Source organism: Maylandia zebra, linkage group LG11 (assembly GCF_041146795.1).
Source record: "Maylandia zebra isolate NMK-2024a linkage group LG11, Mzebra_GT3a, whole genome shotgun sequence".
NCBI classification, from domain to species: Eukaryota; Metazoa; Chordata; class Actinopteri; order Cichliformes; family Cichlidae; genus Maylandia; species Maylandia zebra.
Window position 1 is genome coordinate 33,498,520 of NC_135177.1, and position 23,598 is coordinate 33,522,117.

The following is a 23,598-nucleotide window of genomic DNA, read 5'->3' on the forward strand; positions in this document are numbered from 1 at the left end:
GTCTCTTCTCCATGGTTCCTTCTGTTCAAGGGCATGATAGTAACCTGCCATCAGATTTGTCAGATTGGCCAGATTACTGATTGAGAGACATTCCAAAGCCAAGCAAGCCATCACTCACTGTTTCCGTAGTGTAGTGGTTATCACATTCGCCTCACACGCGAAAGGTCCCCGGGCGGAAACATGGGTGTTTTGCTTCTTTGGTCACAAGGGAATTGATGCTCACTGTTTAGACAACTCTGCTTGTCCAGCATTTTCTCTGTTTTACTTGCGTCCCTATTGAGAAATAAGACTCCTAGTTTTGTCTTCTATAGGTTGTGTGCTAGCCAAGCAAAGGACATCAAAAAGCTTGTCAACCAGAAGCTCAGAGCCTTCAGTGGTGGCAACAGAGTTAGAAGTGAGAAGAGTACAAGGGGAATTGTTGCCTTGAGTCACGGTGGCCAATGAAAGATACAGCAGGACGCTGAAGTGGAAAGTGCAGTACAAGAGCATGAGCGAGGTTTGGTGCGGCATGAAGACCACGCGCAGATGGGATCAGCCAACAGAAGAGGAGTGGAATTGACTGGGCCACTAACTTGTTCTTTAAGTCATTAAACTCTCATGCTAGCTTGTGCTAATGCGGAGCAAAGGGCTAGAAAGCCAAATGAGGCTCCACTGAGACTTGAACTCAGATCACTGGATTCAAAGTCCAGAGTGCTAACCGTTACACCATGGAACCCTGCTGAAAGCAGAAAAAAGTTCTCTGTCAAACACCCATAAAACTGTAGTTCCTGGTAAAGTGATGGGGTTTTTTACATGGCCGACGAGAGTTTGCGTGTCATACCTGCTGCGAATCCCACCTTGACATGACGCCGACAGAGGTTTGCAGGTCCTCGTTAGTATAGTGGACAGTATCTCCGCCTGTCACGCGGAAGACCGGGGTTCGATTCCCCGACGGGGAGTGAGCAGTCTCCTTCGCTGCTCTGCCTTTTACCTGGAATGACCACACACCCGTTAATCGCACGCTACGTGCATTTTTTTTGCACAGAGTCCATCATTCAAAAAGACCCTGTGGAATTTCTCCACCAGATCCTAGTCGATCTAACAATCTAGTCCTATAATGGGTTTGAAAAAACATCAATTCCACCTGTGCACTCATAAGTCAAAAATGTCTTCTAGGCAAGAGCTCCCATGAGAAGAGAAGCTTGTCCAAGAGAACTCTGCTTGTCCAGCGTTTTCTCTGCTTTACTTGCGTCCCTATTAACAAATAAGTCTCGTGTGTTTGTCTTCTGTAGGTTGTGTGCTAGCCTGACAAAGAACATCAAAGAGCTTGTCAACAAGAAGATCAGCTCCCATTTGAAGAGATGCTATCTCGAGATCACAATTTGGATTGTCAATATAACCATAAATGGGGGAATGCTTGAAAAATGACACAAATGGGAGTTCCCCGCTTCTCACTAGTCCTACATGATCTGTCATAAAAGTCCTCAAATTTAAGAAGGCATCGAATTGCCCCTCTAATGACGAGAGGGCATGCACTCTCAGTTTCCGTAGTGTAGTGGTTATCACGTTCGCCTAACACGCGAAAGGTCCCTGATCCGAAACCAGGCGGAAACATGCTTCTTTGTTTCCCGATACAAAAGTGTCTGCCTGCAGGCATTGCTTTATCTTATGGGGTTGTACTGCTGTTTGGCACAAAGAGGAGTGAAAGTACTCAAATCTTGTACAGGGCTCTGACGCTTGTAACCTTTGGATGCTCATGTTGTAAAAAGTTGTCTATAGCCCAAATTTCAGGAAATTTCACACAAACCAACATGTCTCCAGTCACCATATTTACTGAAGATGCAGGCACAGACTAAGCTCTTGGAAATGAGTGTCTCTAGCTGGCCTGCCCAGGACTTGGGCCTATTTTCAGCCAATGCACAACGTGATCAACCGCATGGCCTCTTTAGATAACAGTTCTGGGCTTCTTAGGGCAGCATATGTCGAGCTGCGCTTGCTTCAGAGAACTCCTAAATGTCAAAAGTTTTTAAGTGAGCCTAACATCGAGACTATAGTTCAGATTCCTTGCTAGCGAGCGTCTGTCTCTTCTCCATGGTTCCTTCTGTTCAAGGGCATGATAGTAACCTGCCATCAGATTTGTCAGATTGGCCAGATTACTGATTGAGAGACATTCCAAAGCCAAGCAAGCCGTCACTCACCGTTTCCGTAGTGTAGTGGTTATCACATTCGCCTCACACGCGAAAGGTCCCCGGTCCGAAACCGGGCGGAAACATGGGTGTTTTGCTTCTTTGGTCACAAGGGAATTGATGTTCACTGTTTAGACAACTCTGCTTGTCCAGCATTTTCTCTGTTTTACTTGCGTCCCTATTGAGAAATAAGACTCCTAGTTTTGTCTTCTATAGGTTGTGTGCTAGCCAAGCAAAGGACATCAAAAAGCTTGTCAACCAGAAGCTCAGAGCCTTCAGTGGTGGCAACAGAGTTAGAAGTGAGAAGAGTACAAGGGGAATTGTTGCCTTGAGTCACGGTGGCCAATGAAAGATACAGCAGGACGCTGAAGTGGAAAGTGCAGTACAAGAGCATGAGCGAGGTTTGGTGCGGCATGAAGACCACGCGCAGATGGGATCAGCCAACAGAAGAGGAGTGGAATTGACTGGGCCACTAACTTGTTCTTTAAGTCATTAAACTCTCATGCTAGCTTGTGCTAATGCGGAGCAAAGGGCTAGAAAGCCAAATGAGGCTCCACTGAGACTTGAACTCAGATCACTGGATTCAAAGTCCAGAGTGCTAACCGTTACACCATGGAACCCTGCTGAAAGCAGAAAAAAGTTCTCTGTCAAACACCCATAAAACTGTAGTTCCTGGTAAAGTGATGGGGTTTTTTACATGGCCGACGAGAGTTTGCGTGTCATATCTGCTGCGAATCCCACCTTGACATGACGCCGACAGAGGCTTGCAGGTCCTCGTTAGTATAGTGGACAGTATCTCCGCCTGTCACGCGGAAGACCGGGGTTCGATTCCCCGACGGGGAGTGAGCAGTCTCCTTCTCTGCTCTGCCTTTTACCTGGAATGACCACACACCCGTTAATCGCACGCTACGTGCATTTTTTTTGCACAGAGTCCATCATTCAAAAAGACCCTGTGGAATTTCTCCACCAGATCCTAGTCGATCTAACAATCTAGTCCTATAATGGGTTTGAAAAAACATCAATTCCACCTGTGCACTCATAAGTCAAAAATGTCTTCTAGGCAAGAGCTCCCATGAGAAGAGAAGCTTGTCCAAGAGAACTCTGCTTGTCCAGCGTTTTCTCTGCTTTACTTGCGTCCCTATTAACAAATAAGTCTCGTGTGTTTGTCTTCTGTAGGTTGTGTGCTAGCCTGACAAAGAACATCAAAGAGCTTGTCAACAAGAAGATCAGCTCCCATTTGAAGAGATGCTATCTCGAGATCACAATTTGGATTGTCAATATAACCATAAATGGGGGAATGCTTGAAAAATGACACAAATGGGAGTTCCCCGCTTCTCACTAGTCCTACATGATCTGTCATAAAAGTCCTCAAATTTAAGAAGGCATCGAATTGCCCCTCTAATGACGAGAGGGCATGCACGCTCCGTTTCAGTAGTGTAGTGGTTATCACGTTCGCCTAACACGCGAAAGGTCCCTGGTCCGAAACCAGGCGGAAACATGTGTCTTTGTTTCCCCATACAAAAGTGTCTGCCTGCAGGCATTGCTTTATCTTATGGGGTTGTACTGCTGTTTGGCACAAAGAGGAGTGAAAGTACTCAAATCTTGTACAGGGCTCTGACGCTTGTAACCTTTGGATGCTCATGTTGTAAAAAGTTGTCTATAGCCCAAATTTCAGGAAATTTCACACAAACCAACATGTCTCCAGTCACCATATTTACTGAAGATGCAGGCACAGACTAAGCTCTTGGAAATGAGTGTCTCTAGCTGGCCTGCCCAGGACTTGGGCCTATTTTCAGCCAATGCACAACGTGATCAACCGCATGGCCTCTTTAGATAACAGTTCTGGGCTTCTTAGGGCAGCATATGTCGAGCTGCGCTTGCTTCAGAGAACTCCTAAATGTCAAAAGTTTTTAAGTGAGCCTAACATCGAGACTATAGTTCAGATTCCTTGCTAGCGAGCGTCTGTCTCTTCTCCATGGTTCCTTCTGTTCAAGGGCATGATAGTAACCTGCCATCAGATTTGTCAGATTGGCCAGATTACTGATTGAGAGACATTCCAAAGCCAAGCAAGCCGTCACTCACCGTTTCCGTAGTGTAGTGGTTATCACATTCGCCTCACACGCGAAAGGTCCCCGGTCCGAAACCGGGCGGAAACATGGGTGTTTTGCTTCTTTGGTCACAAGGGAATTGATGTTCACTGTTTAGACAACTCTGCTTGTCCAGCATTTTCTCTGTTTTACTTGCGTCCCTATTGAGAAATAAGACTCCTAGTTTTGTCTTCTATAGGTTGTGTGCTAGCCAAGCAAAGGACATCAAAAAGCTTGTCAACCAGAAGCTCAGAGCCTTCAGTGGTGGCAACAGAGTTAGAAGTGAGAAGAGTACAAGGGGAATTGTTGCCTTGAGTCACGGTGGCCAATGAAAGATACAGCAGGACGCTGAAGTGGAAAGTGCAGTACAAGAGCAAGAGCGAGGTTTGGTGCGGCATGAAGACCACGCGCAGATGGGATCAGCCAACAGAAGAGGAGTGGAATTGACTGGGCCACTAACTTGTTCTTTAAGTCATTAAACTCTCATGCTAGCTTGTGCTAATGCGGAGCAAAGGGCTAGAAAGCCAAATGAGGCTCCACTGAGACTTGAACTCAGATCACTGGATTCAAAGTCCAGAGTGCTAACCGTTACACCATGGAACCCTGCTGAAAACAGAAAAAAGTTCTCTGTCAAACACCCATAAAACTGTAGTTCCTGGTAAAGTGATGGGGTTTTTTACATGGCCGACGAGAGTTTGCGTGTCATACCTGCTGCGAATCCCACCTTGACATGACGCCAACAGAGGTTTGCAGGTCCTCGTTAGTATAGTGGACAGTATCTCCGCCTGTCACGCGGAAGACCGGGGTTCGATTCCCCGACGGGGAGTGAGCAGTCTCCTTCTCTGCTCTGCCTTTTACCTGGAATGACCACACACCCGTTAATCGCACGCTACGTGCATTTTTTTTGCACAGAGTCCATCATTCAAAAAGACCCTGTGGAATTTCTCCACCAGATCCTAGTCGATCTAACAATCTAGTCCTATAATGGGTTTGAAAAAACATCAATTCCACCTGTGCACTCATAAGTCAAAAATGTCTTCTAGGCAAGAGCTCCCATGAGAAGAGAAGCTTGTCCAAGAGAACTCTGCTTGTCCAGCGTTTTCTCTGCTTTACTTGCGTCCCTATTAACAAATAAGTCTCGTGTGTTTGTCTTCTGTAGGTTGTGTGCTAGCCTGACAAAGAACATCAAAGAGCTTGTCAACAAGAAGATCAGCTCCCATTTGAAGAGATGCTATCTCGAGATCACAATTTGGATTGTCAATATAACCATAAATGGGGGAATGCTTGAAAAATGACACAAATGGGAGTTCCCCGCTTCTCACTAGTCCTACATGATCTGTCATAAAAGTCCTCAAATTTAAGAAGGCATCGAATTGCCCCTCTAATGACGAGAGGGCATGCACACTCCGTAGTGTAGTGGTTATCACGTTCGCCTAACACGCGAAAGGTCCCTGGTCCGAAACCAGGCGGAAACATGTGTCTTTGTTTCCCCATACAAAAGTGTCTGCCTGCAGGCATTGCTTTATCTTATGGGGTTGTACTGCTGTTTGGCACAAAGAGGAGTGAAAGTACTCAAATCTTGTACAGGGCTCTGACGCTTGTAACCTTTGGATGCTCATGTTGTAAAAAGTTGTCTATAGCCCAAATTTCAGGAAATTTCACACAAACCAACATGTCTCCAGTCACCATATTTACTGAAGATGCAGGCACAGACTAAGCTCTTGGAAATGAGTGTCTCTAGCTGGCCTGCCCAGGACTTGGGCCTATTTTCAGCCAATGCACAACGTGATCAACCGCATGGCCTCTTTAGATAACAGTTCTGGGCTTCTTAGGGCAGCATATGTCGAGCTGCGCTTGCTTCAGAGAACTCCTAAATGTCAAAAGTTTTTAAGTGAGCCTAACATCGAGACTATAGTTCAGATTCCTTGCTAGCGAGCGTCTGTCTCTTCTCCATGGTTCCTTCTGTTCAAGGGCATGATAGTAACCTGCCATCAGATTTGTCAGATTGGCCAGATTACTGATTGAGAGACATTCCAAAGCCAAGCAAGCCGTCACTCACCGTTTCCGTAGTGTAGTGGTTATCACATTCGCCTCACACGCTAAAGGTCCCCGGTCCGATACCGGGCGAAAACATGGGTGTTTTGCTTCTTTGGTCACAAGGGAATTGATGTTCACTGTTTAGACAACTCTGCTTGTCCAGCATTTTCTCTGTTTTACTTGCGTCCCTATTGAGAAATAAGACTCCTAGTTTTGTCTTCTATAGGTTGTGTGCTAGCCAAGCAAAGGACATCAAAAAGCTTGTCAACCAGAAGCTCAGAGCCTTCAGTGGTGGCAACAGAGTTAGAAGTGAGAAGAGTACAAGGGGAATTGTTGCCTTGAGTCACGGTGGCCAATGAAAGATACAGCAGGACGCTGAAGTGGAAAGTGCAGTACAAGAGCATGAGCGAGGTTTGGTGCGGCATGAAGACCACGCGCAGATGGGATCAGCCAACAGAAGAGGAGTGGAATTGACTGGGCCACTAACTTGTTCTTTAAGTCATTAAACTCTCATGCTAGCTTGTGCTAATGCGGAGCAAAGGGCTAGAAAGCCAAATGAGGCTCCACTGAGACTTGAACTCAGATCACTGGATTCAAAGTCCAGAGTGCTAACCGTTACACCATGGAACCCTGCTGAAAGCAGAAAAAAGTTCTCTGTCAAACACCCATAAAACTGTAGTTCCTGGTAAAGTGATGGGGTTTTTTACATGGCCGACGAGAGTTTGCGTGTCATACCTGCTGCGAATCCCACCTTGACATGACGCCGACAGAGGTTTGCAGGTCCTCGTTAGTATAGTGGACAGTATCTCCGCCTGTCACGCGGAAGACCGGGGTTCGATTCCCCGACGGGGAGTGAGCAGTCTCCTTCACTGCTCTGCCTTTTACCTGGAATGACCACACACCCGTTAATCGCACGCTACGTGCATTTTTTTTGCACAGAGTCCATCATTCAAAAAGACCCTGTGGAATTTCTCCACCAGATCCTAGTCGATCTAACAATCTAGTCCTATAATGGGTTTGAAAAAACATCAATTCCACCTGTGCACTCATAAGTCAAAAATGTCTTCTAGGCAAGAGCTCCCATGAGAAGAGAAGCTTGTCCAAGAGAACTCTGCTTGTCCAGCGTTTTCTCTGCTTTACTTGCGTCCCTATTAACAAATAAGTCTCGTGTGTTTGTCTTCTGTAGGTTGTGTGCTAGCCTGACAAAGAACATCAAAGAGCTTGTCAACAAGAAGATCAGCTCCCATTTGAAGAGATGCTATCTCGAGATCACAATTTGGATTGTCAATATAACCATAAATGGGGGAATGCTTGAAAAATGACACAAATGGGAGTTCCCCGCTTCTCACTAGTCCTACATGATCTGTCATAAAAGTCCTCAAATTTAAGAAGGCATCGAATTGCCCCTCTAATGACGAGAGGGCATGCACGCTCCGTTTCCGTAGTGTAGTGGTTATCACGTTCGCCTAACACGCGAAAGGTCCCTGGTCCGAAACCAGGCGGAAACATGCTTCTTTGTTTCCCCATACAAAAGTGTCTGCCTGCAGGCATTGCTTTATCTTATGGGGTTGTACTGCTGTTTGGCACAAAGAGGAGTGAAAGTACTCAAATCTTGTACAGGGCTCTGACGCTTGTAACCTTTGGATGCTCATGTTGTAAAAAGTTGTCTATAGCCCAAATTTCAGGAAATTTCACACAAACCAACATGTCTCCAGTCACCATATTTACTGAAGATGCAGGCACAGACTAAGCTCTTGGAAATGAGTGTCTCTAGCTGGCCTGCCCAGGACTTGGGCCTATTTTCAGCCAATGCACAACGTGATCAACCGCATGGCCTCTTTAGATAACAGTTCTGGGCTTCTTAGGGCAGCATATGTCGAGCTGCGCTTGCTTCAGAGAACTCCTAAATGTCAAAAGTTTTTAAGTGAGCCTAACATCGAGACTATAGTTCAGATTCCTTGCTAGCGAGCGTCTGTCTCTTCTCCATGGTTCCTTCTGTTCAAGGGCATGATAGTAACCTGCCATCAGATTTGTCAGATTGGCCAGATTACTGATTGAGAGACATTCCAAAGCCAAGCAAGCTGTCACTCACCGTTTCCGTAGTGTAGTGGTTATCACATTCGCCTCACACGCGAAAGGTCCCCGGTCCGATACCGGGCGGAAACATGGGTGTTTTGCTTCTTTGGTCACAAGGGAATTGATGTTCACTGTTTAGACAACTCTGCTTGTCCAGCATTTTCTCTGTTTTACTTGCGTCCCTATTGAGAAATAAGACTCCTAGTTTTGTCTTCTATAGGTTGTGTGCTAGCCAAGCAAAGGACATCAAAAAGCTTGTCAAGCAGAAGCTCAGAGCCTTCAGTGGTGGCAACAGAGTTAGAAGTGAGAAGAGTACAAGGGGAATTGTTGCCTTGAGTCACGGTGGCCAATGAAAGATACAGCAGGACGCTGAAGTGGAAAGTGCAGTACAAGAGCATGAGCGAGGTTTGGTGCGGCATGAAGACCACGCGCAGATGGGATCAGCCAACAGAAGAGGAGTGGAATTGACTGGGCCACTAACTTGTTCTTTAAGTCATTAAACTCTCATGCTAGCTTGTGCTAATGCGGAGCAAAGGGCTAGAAAGCCAAATGAGGCTCCACTGAGACTTGAACTCAGATCACTGGATTCAAAGTCCAGAGTGCTAACCGTTACACCATGGAACCCTGCTGAAAGCAGAAAAAAGTTCTCTGTCAAACACCCATAAAACTGTAGTTCCTGGTAAAGTGATGGGGTTTTTTACATGGCCGACGAGAGTTTGCGTGTCATACCTGCTGCGAATCCCACCTTGACATGACGCCGACAGAGGTTTGCAGATCCTCGTTAGTATAGTGGACAGTATCTCCGCCTGTCACGCGGAAGACCGGGGTTCGATTCCCCGACGGGGAGTGAGCAGTCTCCTTCTCTGCTCTGCCTTTTACCTGGAATGACCACACACCCGTTAATCGCACGCTACGTGCATTTTTTTTGCACAGAGTCCATCATTCAAAAAGACCCTGTGGAATTTCTCCACCAGATCCTAGTCGATCTAACAATCTAGTCCTATAATGGGTTTGAAAAAACATCAATTCCACCTGTGCACTCATAAGTCAAAAATGTCTTCTAGGCAAGAGCTCCCATGAGAAGAGAAGCTTGTCCAAGAGAACTCTGCTTGTCCAGCGTTTTCTCTGCTTTACTTGCGTCCCTATTAACAAATAAGTCTCGTGTGTTTGTCTTCTGTAGGTTGTGTGCTAGCCTGACAAAGAACATCAAAGAGCTTGTCAACAAGAAGATCAGCTCCCATTTGAAGAGATGCTATCTCGAGATCACAATTTGGATTGTCAATATAACCATAAATGGGGGAATGCTTGAAAAATGACACAAATGGGAGTTCCCCGCTTCTCACTAGTCCTACATGATCTGTCATAAAAGTCCTCAAATTTAAGAAGGCATCGAATTGCCCCTCTAATGACGAGAGGGCATGCACGCTCTGTTTCCGTAGTGTAGTGGTTATCACGTTCGCCTAACACGCGAAAGGTCCCTGGTCCGAAACCAGGCGGAAACATGCTTCTTTGTTTCCCCATACAAAAGTGTCTGCCTGCAGGCATTGCTTTATCTTATGGGGTTGTACTGCTGTTTGGCACAAAGAGGAGTGAAAGTACTCAAATCTTGTACAGGGCTCTGACGCTTGTAACCTTTGGATGCTCATGTTGTAAAAAGTTGTCTATAGCCCAAATTTCAGGAAATTTCACACAAACCAACATGTCTCCAGTCACCATATTTACTGAAGATGCAGGCACAGACTAAGCTCTTGGAAATGAGTGTCTCTAGCTGGCCTGCCCAGGACTTGGGCCTATTTTCAGCCAATGCACAACGTGATCAACCGCATGGCCTCTTTAGATAACAGTTCTGGGCTTCTTAGGGCAGCATATGTCGAGCTGCGCTTGCTTCAGAGAACTCCTAAATGTCAAAAGTTTTTAAGTGAGCCTAACATCGAGACTATAGTTCAGATTCCTTGCTAGCGAGCGTCTGTCTCTTCTCCATGGTTCCTTCTGTTCAAGGGCATGATAGTAACCTGCCATCAGATTTGTCAGATTGGCCAGATTACTGATTGAGACACATTCCAAAGCCAAGCAAGCCATCACTCACCGTTTCCGTAGTGTAGTGGTTATCACATTCGCCTCACACGCTAAAGGTCCCCGGTCCGATACCGGGCGAAAACATGGGTGTTTTGCTTCTTTGGTCACAAGGGAATTGATGTTCACTGTTTAGACAACTCTGCTTGTCCAGCATTTTCTCTGTTTTACTTGCGTCCCTATTGAGAAATAAGACTCCTAGTTTTGTCTTCTATAGGTTGTGTGCTAGCCAAGCAAAGGACATCAAAAAGCTTGTCAAGCAGAAGCTCAGAGCCTTCAGTGGTGGCAACAGAGTTAGAAGTGAGAAGAGTACAAGGGGAATTGTTGCCTTGAGTCACGGTGGCCAATGAAAGATACAGCAGGACGCTGAAGTGGAAAGTGCAGTACAAGAGCATGAGCGAGGTTTGGTGCGGCATGAAGACCACGCGCAGATGGGATCAGCCAACAGAAGAGGAGTGGAATTGACTGGGCCACTAACTTGTTCTTTAAGTCATTAAACTCTCATGCTAGCTTGTGCTAATGCGGAGCAAAGGGCTAGAAAGCCAAATGAGGCTCCACTGAGACTTGAACTCAGATCACTGGATTCAAAGTCCAGAGTGCTAACCGTTACACCATGGAACCCTGCTGAAAGCAGAAAAAAGTTCTCTGTCAAACACCCATAAAACTGTAGTTCCTGGTAAAGTGATGGGGTTTTTTACATGGCCGACGAGAGTTTGCGTGTCATACCTGCTGCGAATCCCACCTTGACATGACGCCGACAGAGGTTTGCAGGTCCTCGTTAGTATAGTGGACAGTATCTCCGCCTGTCACGCGGAAGACCGGGGTTCGATTCCCCGACGGGGAGTGAGCAGTCTCCTTCTCTGCTCTGCCTTTTACCTGGAATGACCACACACCCGTTAATCGCACGCTACGTGCATTTTTTTTGCACAGAGTCCATCATTCAAAAAGACCCTGTGGAATTTCTCCACCAGATCCTAGTCGATCTAACAATCTAGTCCTATAATGGGTTTGAAAAAACATCAATTCCACCTGTGCACTCATAAGTCAAAAATGTCTTCTAGGCAAGAGCTCCCATGAGAAGAGAAGCTTGTCCAAGAGAACTCTGCTTGTCCAGCGTTTTCTCTGCTTTACTTGCGTCCCTATTAACAAATAAGTCTCGTGTGTTTGTCTTCTGTAGGTTGTGTGCTAGCCTGACAAAGAACATCAAAGAGCTTGTCAACAAGAAGATCAGCTCCCATTTGAAGAGATGCTATCTCGAGATCACAATTTGGATTGTCAATATAACCATAAATGGGGGAATGCTTGAAAAATGACACAAATGGGAGTTCCCCGCTTCTCACTAGTCCTACATGATCTGTCATAAAAGTCCTCAAATTTAAGAAGGCATCGAATTGCCCCTCTAATGACGAGAGGGCATGCACACTCCGTAGTGTAGTGGTTATCACGTTCGCCTAACACGCGAAAGGTCCCTGGTCCGAAACCAGGCGGAAACATGCTTCTTTGTTTCCCCATACAAAAGTGTCTGCCTGCAGGCATTGCTTTATCTTATGGGGTTGTACTGCTGTTTGGCACAAAGAGGAGTGAAAGTACTCAAATCTTGTACAGGGCTCTGACGCTTGTAACCTTTGGATGCTCATGTTGTAAAAAGTTGTCTATAGCCCAAATTTCAGGAAATTTCACACAAACCAACATGTCTCCAGTCACCATATTTACTGAAGATGCAGGCACAGACTAAGCTCTTGGAAATGAGTGTCTCTAGCTGGCCTGCCCAGGACTTGGGCCTATTTTCAGCCAATGCACAACGTGATCAACCGCATGGCCTCTTTAGATAACAGTTCTGGGCTTCTTAGGGCAGCATATGTCGAGCTGCGCTTGCTTCAGAGAACTCCTAAATGTCAAAAGTTTTTAAGTGAGCCTAACATCGAGACTATAGTTCAGATTCCTTGCTAGCGAGCGTCTGTCTCTTCTCCATGGTTCCTTCTGTTCAAGGGCATGATAGTAACCTGCCATCAGATTTGTCAGATTGGCCAGATTACTGATTGAGAGACATTCCAAAGCCAAGCAAGCCGTCACTCACCGTTTCCGTAGTGTAGTGGTTATCACATTCGCCTCACACGCGAAAGGTCCCCGGTCGGAAACCGGGCGGAAACATGGGTGTTTTGCTTCTTTGGTCACAAGGGAATTGATGTTCACTGTTTAGACAACTCTGCTTGTCCAGCATTTTCTCTGTTTTACTTGCGTCCCTATTGAGAAATAAGACTCCTAGTTTTGTCTTCTATAGGTTGTGTGCTAGCCAAGCAAAGGACATCAAAAAGCTTGTCAAGCAGAAGCTCAGAGCCTTCAGTGGTGGCAACAGAGTTAGAAGTGAGAAGAGTACAAGGGGAATTGTTGCCTTGAGTCACGGTGGCCAATGAAAGATACAGCAGGACGCTGAAGTGGAAAGTGCAGTACAAGAGCAAGAGCGAGGTTTGGTGCGGCAGGAGACCACGCGCAGATGGGATCAGCCAACAGAAGAGGAGTGGAATTGACTGGGCCACTAACTTGTTCTTTAAGTCATTAAACTCTCATGCTAGCTTGTGCTAATGCGGAGCAAAGGGCTAGAAAGCCAAATGAGGCTCCACTGAGACTTGAACTCAGATCACTGGATTCAAAGTCCAGAGTGCTAACCGTTACACCATGGAACCCTGCTGAAAGCAGAAAAAAGTTCTCTGTCAAACACCCATAAAACTGTAGTTCCTGGTAAAGTGATGGGGTTTTTTACATGGCCGACGAGAGTTTGCGTGTCATACCTGCTGCGAATCCCACCTTGACATGACGCCGACAGAGGTTTGCAGGTCCTCGTTAGTATAGTGGACAGTATCTCCGCCTGTCACGCGGAAGACCGGGGTTCGATTCCCCGACGGGGAGTGAGCAGTCTCCTTCTCTGCTCTGCCTTTTACCTGGAATGACCACACACCCGTTAATCGCACGCTACGTGCATTTTTTTTGCACAGAGTCCATCATTCAAAAAGACCCTGTGGAATTTCTCCACCAGATCCTAGTCGATCTAACAATCTAGTCCTATAATGGGTTTGAAAAAACATCAATTCCACCTGTGCACTCATAAGTCAAAAATGTCTTCTAGGCAAGAGCTCCCATGAGAAGAGAAGCTTGTCCAAGAGAACTCTGCTTGTCCAGCGTTTTCTCTGCTTTACTTGCATCCCTATTAACAAATAAGTCTCGTGTGTTTGTCTTCTGTAGGTTGTGTGCTAGCCTGACAAAGAACATCAAAGAGCTTGTCAACAAGAAGATCAGCTCCCATTTGAAGAGATGCTATCTCGAGATCACAATTTGGATTGTCAATATAACCATAAATGGGGGAATGCTTGAAAAATGACACAAATGGGAGTTCCCCGCTTCTCACTAGTCCTACATGATCTGTCATAAAAGTCCTCAAATTTAAGAAGGCATCGAATTGCCCCTCTAATGACGAGAGGGAATGCACGCTCCGTTTCCGTAGTGTAGTGGTTATCACGTTCGCCTAACACGCGAAAGGTCCCCGGTCCGAAACCAGGCGGAAACATGCTTCTTTGTTTCCCGATACAAAAGTGTCTGCCTGCAGGCATTGCTTTATCTTATGGGGTTGTACTGCTGTTTGGCACAAAGAGGAGTGAAAGTACTCAAATCTTGTACAGGGCTCTGACGCTTGTAACCTTTGGATGCTCATGTTGTAAAAAGTTGTCTATAGCCCAAATTTCAGGAAATTTCACACAAACCAACATGTCTCCAGTCACCATATTTACTGAAGATGCAGGCACAGACTAAGCTCTTGGAAATGAGTGTCTCTAGCTGGCCTGCCCAGGACTTGGGCCTATTTTCAGCCAATGCACAACGTGATCAACCGCATGGCCTCTTTAGATAACAGTTCTGGGCTTCTTAGGGCAGCATATGTCGAGCTGCGCTTGCTTCAGAGAACTCCTAAATGTCAAAAGTTTTTAAGTGAGCCTAACATCGAGACTATAGTTCAGATTCCTTGCTAGCGAGCGTCTGTCTCTTCTCCATGGTTCCTTCTGTTCAAGGGCATGATAGTAACCTGCCATCAGATTTGTCAGATTGGCCAGATTACTGATTGAGACACATTCCAAAGCCAAGCAAGCCATCACTCACCGTTTCCGTAGTGTAGTGGTTATCACATTCGCCTCACACGCGAAAGGTCCCCGGTCCGAAACCGGGCGGAAACATGGGTGTTTTGCTTCTTTGGTCACAAGGGAATTGATGTTCACTGTTTAGACAACTCTGCTTGTCCAGCATTTTCTCTGTTTTACTTGCGTCCCTATTGAGAAATAAGACTCCTAGTTTTGTCGTCTATAGGTTGTGTGCTAGCCAAGCAAAGGACATCAAAAAGCTTGTCAAGCAGAAGCTCAGAGCCTTCAGTGGTGGCAACAGAGTTAGAAGTGAGAAGAGTACAAGGGGAATTGTTGCCTTGAGTCACGGTGGCCAATGAAAGATACAGCAGGACGCTGAAGTGGAAAGTGCAGTACAAGAGCAAGAGCGAGGTTTGGTGCGGCATGAAGACCACGCGCAGATGGGATCAGCCAACAGAAGAGGAGTGGAATTGACTGGGCCACTAACTTGTTCTTTAAGTCATTAAACTCTCATGCTAGCTTGTGCTAATGCGGAGCAAAGGGCTAGAAAGCCAAATGAGGCTCCACTGAGACTTGAACTCAGATCACTGGATTCAAAGTCCAGAGTGCTAACCGTTACACCATGGAACCCTGCTGAAAGCAGAAAAAAGTTCTCTGTCAAACACCCATAAAACTGTAGTTCCTGGTAAAGTGATGGGGTTTTTTACATGGCCGACGAGAGTTTGCGTGTCATACCTGCTGCGAATCCCACCTTGACATGACGCCGACAGAGGTTTGCAGGTCCTCGTTAGTATAGTGGACAGTATCTCCGCCTGTCACGCGGAAGACCGGGGTTCGATTCCCCGACGGGGAGTGAGCAGTCTCCTTCGCTGCTCTGCCTTTTACCTGGAATGACCACACACCCGTTAATCGCACGCTACGTGCATTTTTTTTGCACAGAGTCCATCATTCAAAAAGACCCTGTGGAATTTCTCCACCAGATCCTAGTCGATCTAACAATCTAGTCCTATAATGGGTTTGAAAAAACATCAATTCCACCTGTGCACTCATAAGTCAAAAATGTCTTCTAGGCAAGAGCTCCCATGAGAAGAGAAGCTTGTCCAAGAGAACTCTGCTTGTCCAGCGTTTTCTCTGCTTTACTTGCGTCCCTATTAACAAATAAGTCTCGTGTGTTTGTCTTCTGTAGGTTGTGTGCTAGCCTGACAAAGAACATCAAAGAGCTTGTCAACAAGAAGATCAGCTCCCATTTGAAGAGATGCTATCTCGAGATCACAATTTGGATTGTCAATATAACCATAAATGGGGGAATGCTTGAAAAATGACACAAATGGGAGTTCCCCGCTTCTCACTAGTCCTACATGATCTGTCATAAAAGTCCTCAAATTTAAGAAGGCATCGAATTGCCCCTCTAATGACGAGAGGGCATGCACGCTCTGTTTCCGTAGTGTAGTGGTTATCACGTTCGCCTAACACGCGAAAGGTCCCTGGTCCGAAACCAGGCGGAAACATGTGTCTTTGTTTCCCCATACAAAAGTGTCTGCCTGCAGGCATTGCTTTATCTTATGGGGTTGTACTGCTGTTTGGCACAAAGAGGAGTGAAAGTACTCAAATCTTGTACAGGGCTCTGACGCTTGTAACCTTTGGATGCTCATGTTGTAAAAAGTTGTCTATAGCCCAAATTTCAGGAAATTTCACACAAACCAACATGTCTCCAGTCACCATATTTACTGAAGATGCAGGCACAGACTAAGCTCTTGGAAATGAGTGTCTCTAGCTGGCCTGCCCAGGACTTGGGCCTATTTTCAGCCAATGCACAACGTGATCAACCGCATGGCCTCTTTAGATAACAGTTCTGGGCTTCTTAGGGCAGCATATGTCGAGCTGCGCTTGCTTCAGAGAACTCCTAAATGTCAAAAGTTTTTAAGTGAGCCTAACATCGAGACTATAGTTCAGATTCCTTGCTAGCGAGCGTCTGTCTCTTCTCCATGGTTCCTTCTGTTCAAGGGCATGATAGTAACCTGCCATCAGATTTGTCAGATTGGCCAGATTACTGATTGAGACACATTCCAAAGCCAAGCAAGCCATCACTCACCGTTTCCGTAGTGTAGTGGTTATCACATTCGCCTCACACGCGAAAGGTCCCCGGTCCAAAACCGGGCGGAAACATGGGTGTTTTGCTTCTTTGGTCACAAGGGAATTGATGTTCACTGTTTAGACAACTCTGCTTGTCCAGCATTTTCTCTGTTTTACTTGCGTCCCTATTGAGAAATAAGACTCCTAGTTTTGTCGTCTATAGGTTGTGTGCTAGCCAAGCAAAGGACATCAAAAAGCTTGTCAAGCAGAAGCTCAGAGCCTTCAGTGGTGGCAACAGAGTTAGAAGTGAGAAGAGTACAAGGGGAATTGTTGCCTTGAGTCACGGTGGCCAATGAAAGATACAGCAGGACGCTGAAGTGGAAAGTGCAGTACAAGAGCAAGAGCGAGGTTTGGTGCGGCATGAAGACCACGCGCAGATGGGATCAGCCAACAGAAGAGGAGTGGAATTGACTGGGCCACTAACTTGTTCTTTAAGTCATTAAACTCTCATGCTAGCTTGTGCTAATGCGGAGCAAAGGGCTAGAAAGCCAAATGAGGCTCCACTGAGACTTGAACTCAGATCACTGGATTCAAAGTCCAGAGTGCTAACCGTTACACCATGGAACCCTGCTGAAAGCAGAAAAAAGTTCTCTGTCAAACACCCATAAAACTGTAGTTCCTGGTAAAGTGATGGGGTTTTTTACATGGCCGACGAGAGTTTGCGTGTCATACCTGCTGCGAATCCCACCTTGACATGACGCCGACAGAGGTTTGCAGGTCCTCGTTAGTATAGTGGACAGTATCTCCGCCTGTCACGCGGAAGACCGGGGTTCGATTCCCCGACGGGGAGTGAGCAGTCTCCTTCTCTGCTCTGCCTTTTACCTGGAATGACCACACACCCGTTAATCGCACGCTACGTGCATTTTTTTTGCACAGAGTCCATCATTCAAAAAGACCCTGTGGAATTTCTCCACCAGATCCTAGTCGATCTAACAATCTAGTCCTATAATGGGTTTGAAAAAACATCAATTCCACCTGTGCACTCATAAGTCAAAAATGTCTTCTAGGCAAGAGCTCCCATGAGAAGAGAAGCTTGTCCAAGAGAACTCTGCTTGTCCAGCGTTTTCTCTGCTTTACTTGCGTCCCTATTAACAAATAAGTCTCGTGTGTTTGTCTTCTGTAGGTTGTGTGCTAGCCTGACAAAGAACATCAAAGAGCTTGTCAACAAGAAGATCAGCTCCCATTTGAAGAGATGCTATCTCGAGATCACAATTTGGATTGTCAATATAACCATAAATGGGGGAATGCTTGAAAAATGACACAAATGGGAGTTCCCCGCTTCTCACTAGTCCTACATGATCTGTCATAAAAGTCCTCAAATTTAAGAAGGCATCGAATTGCCCCTCTAATGACGAGAGGGCATGCACGCTCCGTTTCCGTAGTGTAGTGGTTATCACGTTCGCCTAACACGCGAAAGGTCCCCGGTCCGAAACCAGGCGGAAACATGCTTCTTTGTTTCCCCATACAAAAGTGTCTGCCTGCAGGCATTGCTTTATCTTATGGGGTTGTACTGCTGTTTGGCACAAAGAGGAGTGAAAGTACTCAAATCTTGTACAGGGCTCTGACGCTTGTAACCTTTGGATGCTCATGTTGTAAAAAGTTGTCTATAGCCCAAATTTCAGGAAATTTCACACAAACCAACATGTCTCCAGTCACCATATTTACTGAAGATGCAGGCACAGACTAAGCTCTTGGAAATGAGTGTCTCTAGCTGGCCTGCCCAGGACTTGGGCCTATTTTCAGCCAATGCACAACGTGATCAACCGCATGGCCTCTTTAGATAACAGTTCTGGGCTTCTTAGGGCAGCATATGTCGAGCTGCGCTTGCTTCAGAGAACTCCTAAATGTCAAAAGTTTTTAAGTGAGCCTAACATCGAGACTATAGTTCAGATTCCTTGCTAGCGAGCGTCTGTCTCTTCTCCATGGTTCCTTCTGTTCAAGGGCATGATAGTAACCTGCCATCAGATTTGTCAGATTGGCCAGATTACTGATTGAGACACATTCCAAAGCCAAGCAAGCCATCACTCACCGTTTCCGTAGTGTAGTGGTTATCACATTCGCCTCACACGCGAAAGGTCCCCGGTCCAAAACCGGGCGGAAACATGGGTGTTTTGCTTCTTTGGTCACAAGGGAATTGATGTTCACTGTTTAGACAACTCTGCTTGTCCAGCATTTTCTCTGTTTTACTTGCGTCCCTATTGAGAAATAAGACTCCTAGTTTTGTCGTCTATAGGTTGTGTGCTAGCCAAGCAAAGGACATCAAAAAGCTTGTCAAGCAGAAGCTCAGAGCCTTCAGTGGTGGCAACAGAGTTAGAAGTGAGAAGAGTACAAGGGGAATTGTTGCCTTGAGTCACGGTGGCCAATGAAAGATACAGCAGGACGCTGAAGTGGAAAGTGCAGTACAAGAGCAAGAGCGAGGTTTGGTGCGGCATGAAGACCACGCGCAGATGGGATCAGCCAACAGAAGAGGAGTGGAATTGACTGGGCCACTAACTTGTTCTTTAAGTCATTAAACTCTCATGCTAGCTTGTGCTAATGCGGAGCAAAGGGCTAGAAAGCCAAATGAGGCTCCACTGAGACTTGAACTCAGATCACTGGATTCAAAGTCCAGAGTGCTAACCGTTACACCATGGAACCCTGCTGAAAGCAGAAAAAAGTTCTCTGTCAAACACCCATAAAACTGTAGTTCCTGGTAAAGTGATGGGGTTTTTTACATGGCCGACGAGAGTTTGCGTGTCATACCTGCTGCGAATCCCACCTTGACATGACGCCGACAGAGGTTTGCAGGTCCTCGTTAGTATAGTGGACAGTATCTCCGCCTGTCACGCGGAAGACCGGGGTTCGATTCCCCGACGGGGAGTGAGCAGTCTCCTTCGCTGCTCTGCCTTTTACCTGGAATGACCACACACCCGTTAATCGCACGCTACGTGCATTTTTTTTGCACAGAGTCCATCATTCAAAAAGACCCTGTGGAATTTCTCCACCAGATCCTAGTCGATCTAACAATCTAGTCCTATAATGGGTTTGAAAAAACATCAATTCCACCTGTGCACTCATAAGTCAAAAATGTCTTCTAGGCAAGAGCTCCCATGAGAAGAGAAGCTTGTCCAAGAGAACTCTGCTTGTCCAGCGTTTTCTCTGCTTTACTTGCGTCCCTATTAACAAATAAGTCTCGTGTGTTTGTCTTCTGTAGGTTGTGTGCTAGCCTGACAAAGAACATCAAAGAGCTTGTCAACAAGAAGATCAGCTCCCATTTGAAGAGATGCTATCTCGAGATCACAATTTGGATTGTCAATATAACCATAAATGGGGGAATGCTTGAAAAATGACACAAATGGGAGTTCCCCGCTTCTCACTAGTCCTACATGATCTGTCATAAAAGTCCTCAAATTTAAGAAGGCATCGAATTGCCCCTCTAATGACGAGAGGGCATGCACGCTCTGTTTCCGTAGTGTAGTGGTTATCACGTTCGCCTAACACGCGAAAGGTCCCTGGTCCGAAACCAGGCGGAAACATGTGTCTTTGTTTCCCCATACAAAAGTGTCTGCCTGCAGGCATTGCTTTATCTTATGGGGTTGTACTGCTGTTTGGCACAAAGAGGAGTGAAAGTACTCAAATCTTGTACAGGGCTCTGACGCTTGTAACCTTTGGATGCTCATGTTGTAAAAAGTTGTCTATAGCCCAAATTTCAGGAAATTTCACACAAACCAACATGTCTCCAGTCACCATATTTACTGAAGATGCAGGCACAGACTAAGCTCTTGGAAATGAGTGTCTCTAGCTGGCCTGCCCAGGACTTGGGCCTATTTTCAGCCAATGCACAACGTGATCAACCGCATGGCCTCTTTAGATAACAGTTCTGGGCTTCTTAGGGCAGCATATGTCGAGCTGCGCTTGCTTCAGAGAACTCCTAAATGTCAAAAGTTTTTAAGTGAGCCTAACATCGAGACTATAGTTCAGATTCCTTGCTAGCGAGCGTCTGTCTCTTCTCCATGGTTCCTTCTGTTCAAGGGCATGATAGTAACCTGCCATCAGATTTGTCAGATTGGCCAGATTACTGATTGAGACACATTCCAAAGCCAAGCAAGCCATCACTCACCGTTTCCGTAGTGTAGTGGTTATCACATTCGCCTCACACGCGAAAGGTCCCCGGTCCAAAACCGGGCGGAAACATGGGTGTTTTGCTTCTTTGGTCACAAGGGAATTGATGTTCACTGTTTAGACAACTCTGCTTGTCCAGCATTTTCTCTGTTTTACTTGCGTCCCTATTGAGAAATAAGACTCCTAGTTTTGTCGTCTATAGGTTGTGTGCTAGCCAAGCAAAGGACATCAAAAAGCTTGTCAAGCAGAAGCTCAGAGCCTTCAGTGGTGGCAACAGAGTTAGAAGTGAGAAGAGTACAAGGGGAATTGTTGCCTTGAGTCACGGTGGCCAATGAAAGATACAGCAGGACGCTGAAGTGGAAAGTGCAGTACAAGAGCAAGAGCGAGGTTTGGTGCGGCATGAAGACCACGCGCAGATGGGATCAGCCAACAGAAGAGGAGTGGAATTGACTGGGCCACTAACTTGTTCTTTAAGTCATTAAACTCTCATGCTAGCTTGTGCTAATGCGGAGCAAAGGGCTAGAAAGCCAAATGAGGCTCCACTGAGACTTGAACTCAGATCACTGGATTCAAAGTCCAGAGTGCTAACCGTTACACCATGGAACCCTGCTGAAAGCAGAAAAAAGTTCTCTGTCAAACACCCATAAAACTGTAGTTCCTGGTAAAGTGATGGGGTTTTTTACATGGCCGACGAGAGTTTGCGTGTCATACCTGCTGCGAATCCCACCTTGACATGACGCCGACAGAGGTTTGCAGGTCCTCGTTAGTATAGTGGACAGTATCTCCGCCTGTCACGCGGAAGACCGGGGTTCGATTCCCCGACGGGGAGTGAGCAGTCTCCTTCTCTGCTCTGCCTTTTACCTGGAATGACCACACACCCGTTAATCGCACGCTACGTGCATTTTTTTTGCACAGAGTCCATCATTCAAAAAGACCCTGTGGAATTTCTCCACCAGATCCTAGTCGATCTAACAATCTAGTCCTATAATGGGTTTGAAAAAACATCAATTCCACCTGTGCACTCATAAGTCAAAAATGTCTTCTAGGCAAGAGCTCCCATGAGAAGAGAAGCTTGTCCAAGAGAACTCTGCTTGTCCAGCGTTTTCTCTGCTTTACTTGCGTCCCTATTAACAAATAAGTCTCGTGTGTTTGTCTTCTGTAGGTTGTGTGCTAGCCTGACAAAGAACATCAAAGAGCTTGTCAACAAGAAGATCAGCTCCCATTTGAAGAGATGCTATCTCGAGATCACAATTTGGATTGTCAATATAACCATAAATGGGGGAATGCTTGAAAAATGACACAAATGGGAGTTCCCCGCTTCTCACTAGTCCTACATGATCTGTCATAAAAGTCCTCAAATTTAAGAAGGCATCGAATTGCCCCTCTAATGACGAGAGGGCATGCACGCTCCGTTTCCGTAGTGTAGTGGTTATCACGTTCGCCTAACACGCGAAAGGTCCCTGGTCCGAAACCAGGCGGAAACATGCTTCTTTGTTTCCCGATACAAAAGTGTCTGCCTGCAGGCATTGCTTTATCTTATGGGGTTGTACTGCTGTTTGGCACAAAGAGGAGTGAAAGTACTCAAATCTTGTACAGGGCTCTGACGCTTGTAACCTTTGGATGCTCATGTTGTAAAAAGTTGTCTATAGCCCAAATTTCAGGAAATTTCACACAAACCAACATGTCTCCAGTCACCATATTTACTGAAGATGCAGGCACAGACTAAGCTCTTGGAAATGAGTGTCTCTAGCTGGCCTGCCCAGGACTTGGGCCTATTTTCAGCCAATGCACAACGTGATCAACCGCATGGCCTCTTTAGATAACAGTTCTGGGCTTCTTAGGGCAGCATATGTCGAGCTGCGCTTGCTTCAGAGAACTCCTAAATGTCAAAAGTTTTTAAGTGAGCCTAACATCGAGACTATAGTTCAGATTCCTTGCTAGCGAGCGTCTGTCTCTTCTCCATGGTTCCTTCTGTTCAAGGGCATGATAGTAACCTGCCATCAGATTTGTCAGATTGGCCAGATTACTGATTGAGACACATTCCAAAGCCAAGCAAGCCATCACTCACCGTTTCCGTAGTGTAGTGGTTATCACATTCGCCTCACACGCTAAAGGTCCCCGGTCCGATACCGGGCGAAAACATGGGTGTTTTGCTTCTTTGGTCACAAGGGAATTGATGTTCACTGTTTAGACAACTCTGCTTGTCCAGCATTTTCTCTGTTTTACTTGCGTCCCTATTGAGAAATAAGACTCCTAGTTTTGTCTTCTATAGGTTGTGTGCTAGCCAAGCAAAGGACATCAAAAAGCTTGTCAAGCAGAAGCTCAGAGCCTTCAGTGGTGGCAACAGAGTTAGAAGTGAGAAGAGTACAAGGGGAATTGTTGCCTTGAGTCACGGTGGCCAATGAAAGATACAGCAGGACGCTGAAGTGGAAAGTGCAGTACAAGAGCAAGAGCGAGGTTTGGTGCGGCATGAAGACCACGCGCAGATGGGATCAGCCAACAGAAGAGGAGTGGAATTGACTGGGCCACTAACTTGTTCTTTAAGTCATTAAACTCTCATGCTAGCTTGTGCTAATGCGGAGCAAAGGGCTAGAAAGCCAAATGAGGCTCCACTGAGACTTGAACTCAGATCACTGGATTCAAAGTCCAGAGTGCTAACCGTTACACCATGGAACCCTGCTGAAAGCAGAAAAAAGTTCTCTGTCAAACACCCATAAAACTGTAGTTCCTGGTAAAGTGATGGGGTTTTTTACATGGCCGACGAGAGTTTGCGTGTCATACCTGCTGCGAATCCCACCTTGA

General features: G+C 46.2%; 42 non-coding genes across 42 annotated transcripts; 30 read left to right on the forward strand and 12 right to left on the reverse strand.

Moving 5' to 3' along the window:
• Positions 1-643: 643 nt before the first annotated feature.
• trnaq-uug (transfer RNA glutamine (anticodon UUG)) lies at positions 644-715 on the reverse strand. The gene has a single exon. It is a non-coding gene; the product is annotated as a tRNA-Gln (tRNA).
• A 151-nt stretch (positions 716-866) lies between these two features.
• Positions 867-938, forward strand: trnad-guc (transfer RNA aspartic acid (anticodon GUC)). Its single transcript has one exon. It is a non-coding gene; the product is annotated as a tRNA-Asp (tRNA).
• Positions 939-1,520: 582 nt separating this feature from the next.
• trnav-aac (transfer RNA valine (anticodon AAC)) lies at positions 1,521-1,593 on the forward strand. The gene has a single exon. It is a non-coding gene; the product is annotated as a tRNA-Val (tRNA).
• A 585-nt stretch (positions 1,594-2,178) lies between these two features.
• On the forward strand, positions 2,179-2,251 carry trnav-cac (transfer RNA valine (anticodon CAC)). Its single transcript has one exon. It is a non-coding gene; the product is annotated as a tRNA-Val (tRNA).
• A 462-nt stretch (positions 2,252-2,713) lies between these two features.
• On the reverse strand, positions 2,714-2,785 carry trnaq-uug (transfer RNA glutamine (anticodon UUG)). The gene has a single exon. It is a non-coding gene; the product is annotated as a tRNA-Gln (tRNA).
• Positions 2,786-2,936: 151 nt separating this feature from the next.
• On the forward strand, positions 2,937-3,008 carry trnad-guc (transfer RNA aspartic acid (anticodon GUC)). The gene has a single exon. It is a non-coding gene; the product is annotated as a tRNA-Asp (tRNA).
• Positions 3,009-3,590: 582 nt separating this feature from the next.
• On the forward strand, positions 3,591-3,663 carry trnav-aac (transfer RNA valine (anticodon AAC)). The gene has a single exon. It is a non-coding gene; the product is annotated as a tRNA-Val (tRNA).
• Positions 3,664-4,248: 585 nt separating this feature from the next.
• On the forward strand, positions 4,249-4,321 carry trnav-cac (transfer RNA valine (anticodon CAC)). Its single transcript has one exon. It is a non-coding gene; the product is annotated as a tRNA-Val (tRNA).
• Positions 4,322-4,783: 462 nt separating this feature from the next.
• trnaq-uug (transfer RNA glutamine (anticodon UUG)) lies at positions 4,784-4,855 on the reverse strand. Its single transcript has one exon. It is a non-coding gene; the product is annotated as a tRNA-Gln (tRNA).
• Positions 4,856-5,006: 151 nt separating this feature from the next.
• trnad-guc (transfer RNA aspartic acid (anticodon GUC)) lies at positions 5,007-5,078 on the forward strand. Its single transcript has one exon. It is a non-coding gene; the product is annotated as a tRNA-Asp (tRNA).
• Positions 5,079-5,655: 577 nt separating this feature from the next.
• trnav-aac (transfer RNA valine (anticodon AAC)) lies at positions 5,656-5,727 on the forward strand. Its single transcript has one exon. It is a non-coding gene; the product is annotated as a tRNA-Val (tRNA).
• Positions 5,728-6,847: 1,120 nt separating this feature from the next.
• trnaq-uug (transfer RNA glutamine (anticodon UUG)) lies at positions 6,848-6,919 on the reverse strand. Its single transcript has one exon. It is a non-coding gene; the product is annotated as a tRNA-Gln (tRNA).
• Positions 6,920-7,070: 151 nt separating this feature from the next.
• Positions 7,071-7,142, forward strand: trnad-guc (transfer RNA aspartic acid (anticodon GUC)). The gene has a single exon. It is a non-coding gene; the product is annotated as a tRNA-Asp (tRNA).
• A 582-nt stretch (positions 7,143-7,724) lies between these two features.
• On the forward strand, positions 7,725-7,797 carry trnav-aac (transfer RNA valine (anticodon AAC)). Its single transcript has one exon. It is a non-coding gene; the product is annotated as a tRNA-Val (tRNA).
• Positions 7,798-8,382: 585 nt separating this feature from the next.
• Positions 8,383-8,455, forward strand: trnav-cac (transfer RNA valine (anticodon CAC)). The gene has a single exon. It is a non-coding gene; the product is annotated as a tRNA-Val (tRNA).
• Positions 8,456-8,917: 462 nt separating this feature from the next.
• On the reverse strand, positions 8,918-8,989 carry trnaq-uug (transfer RNA glutamine (anticodon UUG)). The gene has a single exon. It is a non-coding gene; the product is annotated as a tRNA-Gln (tRNA).
• A 151-nt stretch (positions 8,990-9,140) lies between these two features.
• Positions 9,141-9,212, forward strand: trnad-guc (transfer RNA aspartic acid (anticodon GUC)). Its single transcript has one exon. It is a non-coding gene; the product is annotated as a tRNA-Asp (tRNA).
• A 582-nt stretch (positions 9,213-9,794) lies between these two features.
• Positions 9,795-9,867, forward strand: trnav-aac (transfer RNA valine (anticodon AAC)). Its single transcript has one exon. It is a non-coding gene; the product is annotated as a tRNA-Val (tRNA).
• A 1,120-nt stretch (positions 9,868-10,987) lies between these two features.
• trnaq-uug (transfer RNA glutamine (anticodon UUG)) lies at positions 10,988-11,059 on the reverse strand. The gene has a single exon. It is a non-coding gene; the product is annotated as a tRNA-Gln (tRNA).
• A 151-nt stretch (positions 11,060-11,210) lies between these two features.
• trnad-guc (transfer RNA aspartic acid (anticodon GUC)) lies at positions 11,211-11,282 on the forward strand. The gene has a single exon. It is a non-coding gene; the product is annotated as a tRNA-Asp (tRNA).
• Positions 11,283-11,859: 577 nt separating this feature from the next.
• trnav-aac (transfer RNA valine (anticodon AAC)) lies at positions 11,860-11,931 on the forward strand. The gene has a single exon. It is a non-coding gene; the product is annotated as a tRNA-Val (tRNA).
• A 585-nt stretch (positions 11,932-12,516) lies between these two features.
• Positions 12,517-12,589, forward strand: trnav-cac (transfer RNA valine (anticodon CAC)). The gene has a single exon. It is a non-coding gene; the product is annotated as a tRNA-Val (tRNA).
• Positions 12,590-13,050: 461 nt separating this feature from the next.
• On the reverse strand, positions 13,051-13,122 carry trnaq-uug (transfer RNA glutamine (anticodon UUG)). Its single transcript has one exon. It is a non-coding gene; the product is annotated as a tRNA-Gln (tRNA).
• A 151-nt stretch (positions 13,123-13,273) lies between these two features.
• Positions 13,274-13,345, forward strand: trnad-guc (transfer RNA aspartic acid (anticodon GUC)). Its single transcript has one exon. It is a non-coding gene; the product is annotated as a tRNA-Asp (tRNA).
• Positions 13,346-13,927: 582 nt separating this feature from the next.
• Positions 13,928-14,000, forward strand: trnav-aac (transfer RNA valine (anticodon AAC)). Its single transcript has one exon. It is a non-coding gene; the product is annotated as a tRNA-Val (tRNA).
• Positions 14,001-14,585: 585 nt separating this feature from the next.
• trnav-cac (transfer RNA valine (anticodon CAC)) lies at positions 14,586-14,658 on the forward strand. The gene has a single exon. It is a non-coding gene; the product is annotated as a tRNA-Val (tRNA).
• A 462-nt stretch (positions 14,659-15,120) lies between these two features.
• trnaq-uug (transfer RNA glutamine (anticodon UUG)) lies at positions 15,121-15,192 on the reverse strand. The gene has a single exon. It is a non-coding gene; the product is annotated as a tRNA-Gln (tRNA).
• A 151-nt stretch (positions 15,193-15,343) lies between these two features.
• trnad-guc (transfer RNA aspartic acid (anticodon GUC)) lies at positions 15,344-15,415 on the forward strand. The gene has a single exon. It is a non-coding gene; the product is annotated as a tRNA-Asp (tRNA).
• A 582-nt stretch (positions 15,416-15,997) lies between these two features.
• On the forward strand, positions 15,998-16,070 carry trnav-aac (transfer RNA valine (anticodon AAC)). Its single transcript has one exon. It is a non-coding gene; the product is annotated as a tRNA-Val (tRNA).
• Positions 16,071-16,655: 585 nt separating this feature from the next.
• trnav-cac (transfer RNA valine (anticodon CAC)) lies at positions 16,656-16,728 on the forward strand. Its single transcript has one exon. It is a non-coding gene; the product is annotated as a tRNA-Val (tRNA).
• A 462-nt stretch (positions 16,729-17,190) lies between these two features.
• On the reverse strand, positions 17,191-17,262 carry trnaq-uug (transfer RNA glutamine (anticodon UUG)). Its single transcript has one exon. It is a non-coding gene; the product is annotated as a tRNA-Gln (tRNA).
• A 151-nt stretch (positions 17,263-17,413) lies between these two features.
• On the forward strand, positions 17,414-17,485 carry trnad-guc (transfer RNA aspartic acid (anticodon GUC)). The gene has a single exon. It is a non-coding gene; the product is annotated as a tRNA-Asp (tRNA).
• A 582-nt stretch (positions 17,486-18,067) lies between these two features.
• On the forward strand, positions 18,068-18,140 carry trnav-aac (transfer RNA valine (anticodon AAC)). The gene has a single exon. It is a non-coding gene; the product is annotated as a tRNA-Val (tRNA).
• A 585-nt stretch (positions 18,141-18,725) lies between these two features.
• On the forward strand, positions 18,726-18,798 carry trnav-cac (transfer RNA valine (anticodon CAC)). The gene has a single exon. It is a non-coding gene; the product is annotated as a tRNA-Val (tRNA).
• A 462-nt stretch (positions 18,799-19,260) lies between these two features.
• trnaq-uug (transfer RNA glutamine (anticodon UUG)) lies at positions 19,261-19,332 on the reverse strand. The gene has a single exon. It is a non-coding gene; the product is annotated as a tRNA-Gln (tRNA).
• A 151-nt stretch (positions 19,333-19,483) lies between these two features.
• Positions 19,484-19,555, forward strand: trnad-guc (transfer RNA aspartic acid (anticodon GUC)). Its single transcript has one exon. It is a non-coding gene; the product is annotated as a tRNA-Asp (tRNA).
• Positions 19,556-20,137: 582 nt separating this feature from the next.
• trnav-aac (transfer RNA valine (anticodon AAC)) lies at positions 20,138-20,210 on the forward strand. The gene has a single exon. It is a non-coding gene; the product is annotated as a tRNA-Val (tRNA).
• A 585-nt stretch (positions 20,211-20,795) lies between these two features.
• On the forward strand, positions 20,796-20,868 carry trnav-cac (transfer RNA valine (anticodon CAC)). The gene has a single exon. It is a non-coding gene; the product is annotated as a tRNA-Val (tRNA).
• Positions 20,869-21,330: 462 nt separating this feature from the next.
• trnaq-uug (transfer RNA glutamine (anticodon UUG)) lies at positions 21,331-21,402 on the reverse strand. Its single transcript has one exon. It is a non-coding gene; the product is annotated as a tRNA-Gln (tRNA).
• A 151-nt stretch (positions 21,403-21,553) lies between these two features.
• trnad-guc (transfer RNA aspartic acid (anticodon GUC)) lies at positions 21,554-21,625 on the forward strand. The gene has a single exon. It is a non-coding gene; the product is annotated as a tRNA-Asp (tRNA).
• A 582-nt stretch (positions 21,626-22,207) lies between these two features.
• Positions 22,208-22,280, forward strand: trnav-aac (transfer RNA valine (anticodon AAC)). The gene has a single exon. It is a non-coding gene; the product is annotated as a tRNA-Val (tRNA).
• Positions 22,281-23,400: 1,120 nt separating this feature from the next.
• Positions 23,401-23,472, reverse strand: trnaq-uug (transfer RNA glutamine (anticodon UUG)). Its single transcript has one exon. It is a non-coding gene; the product is annotated as a tRNA-Gln (tRNA).
• Between the last annotated feature and the right edge of the window lie 126 nt (positions 23,473-23,598).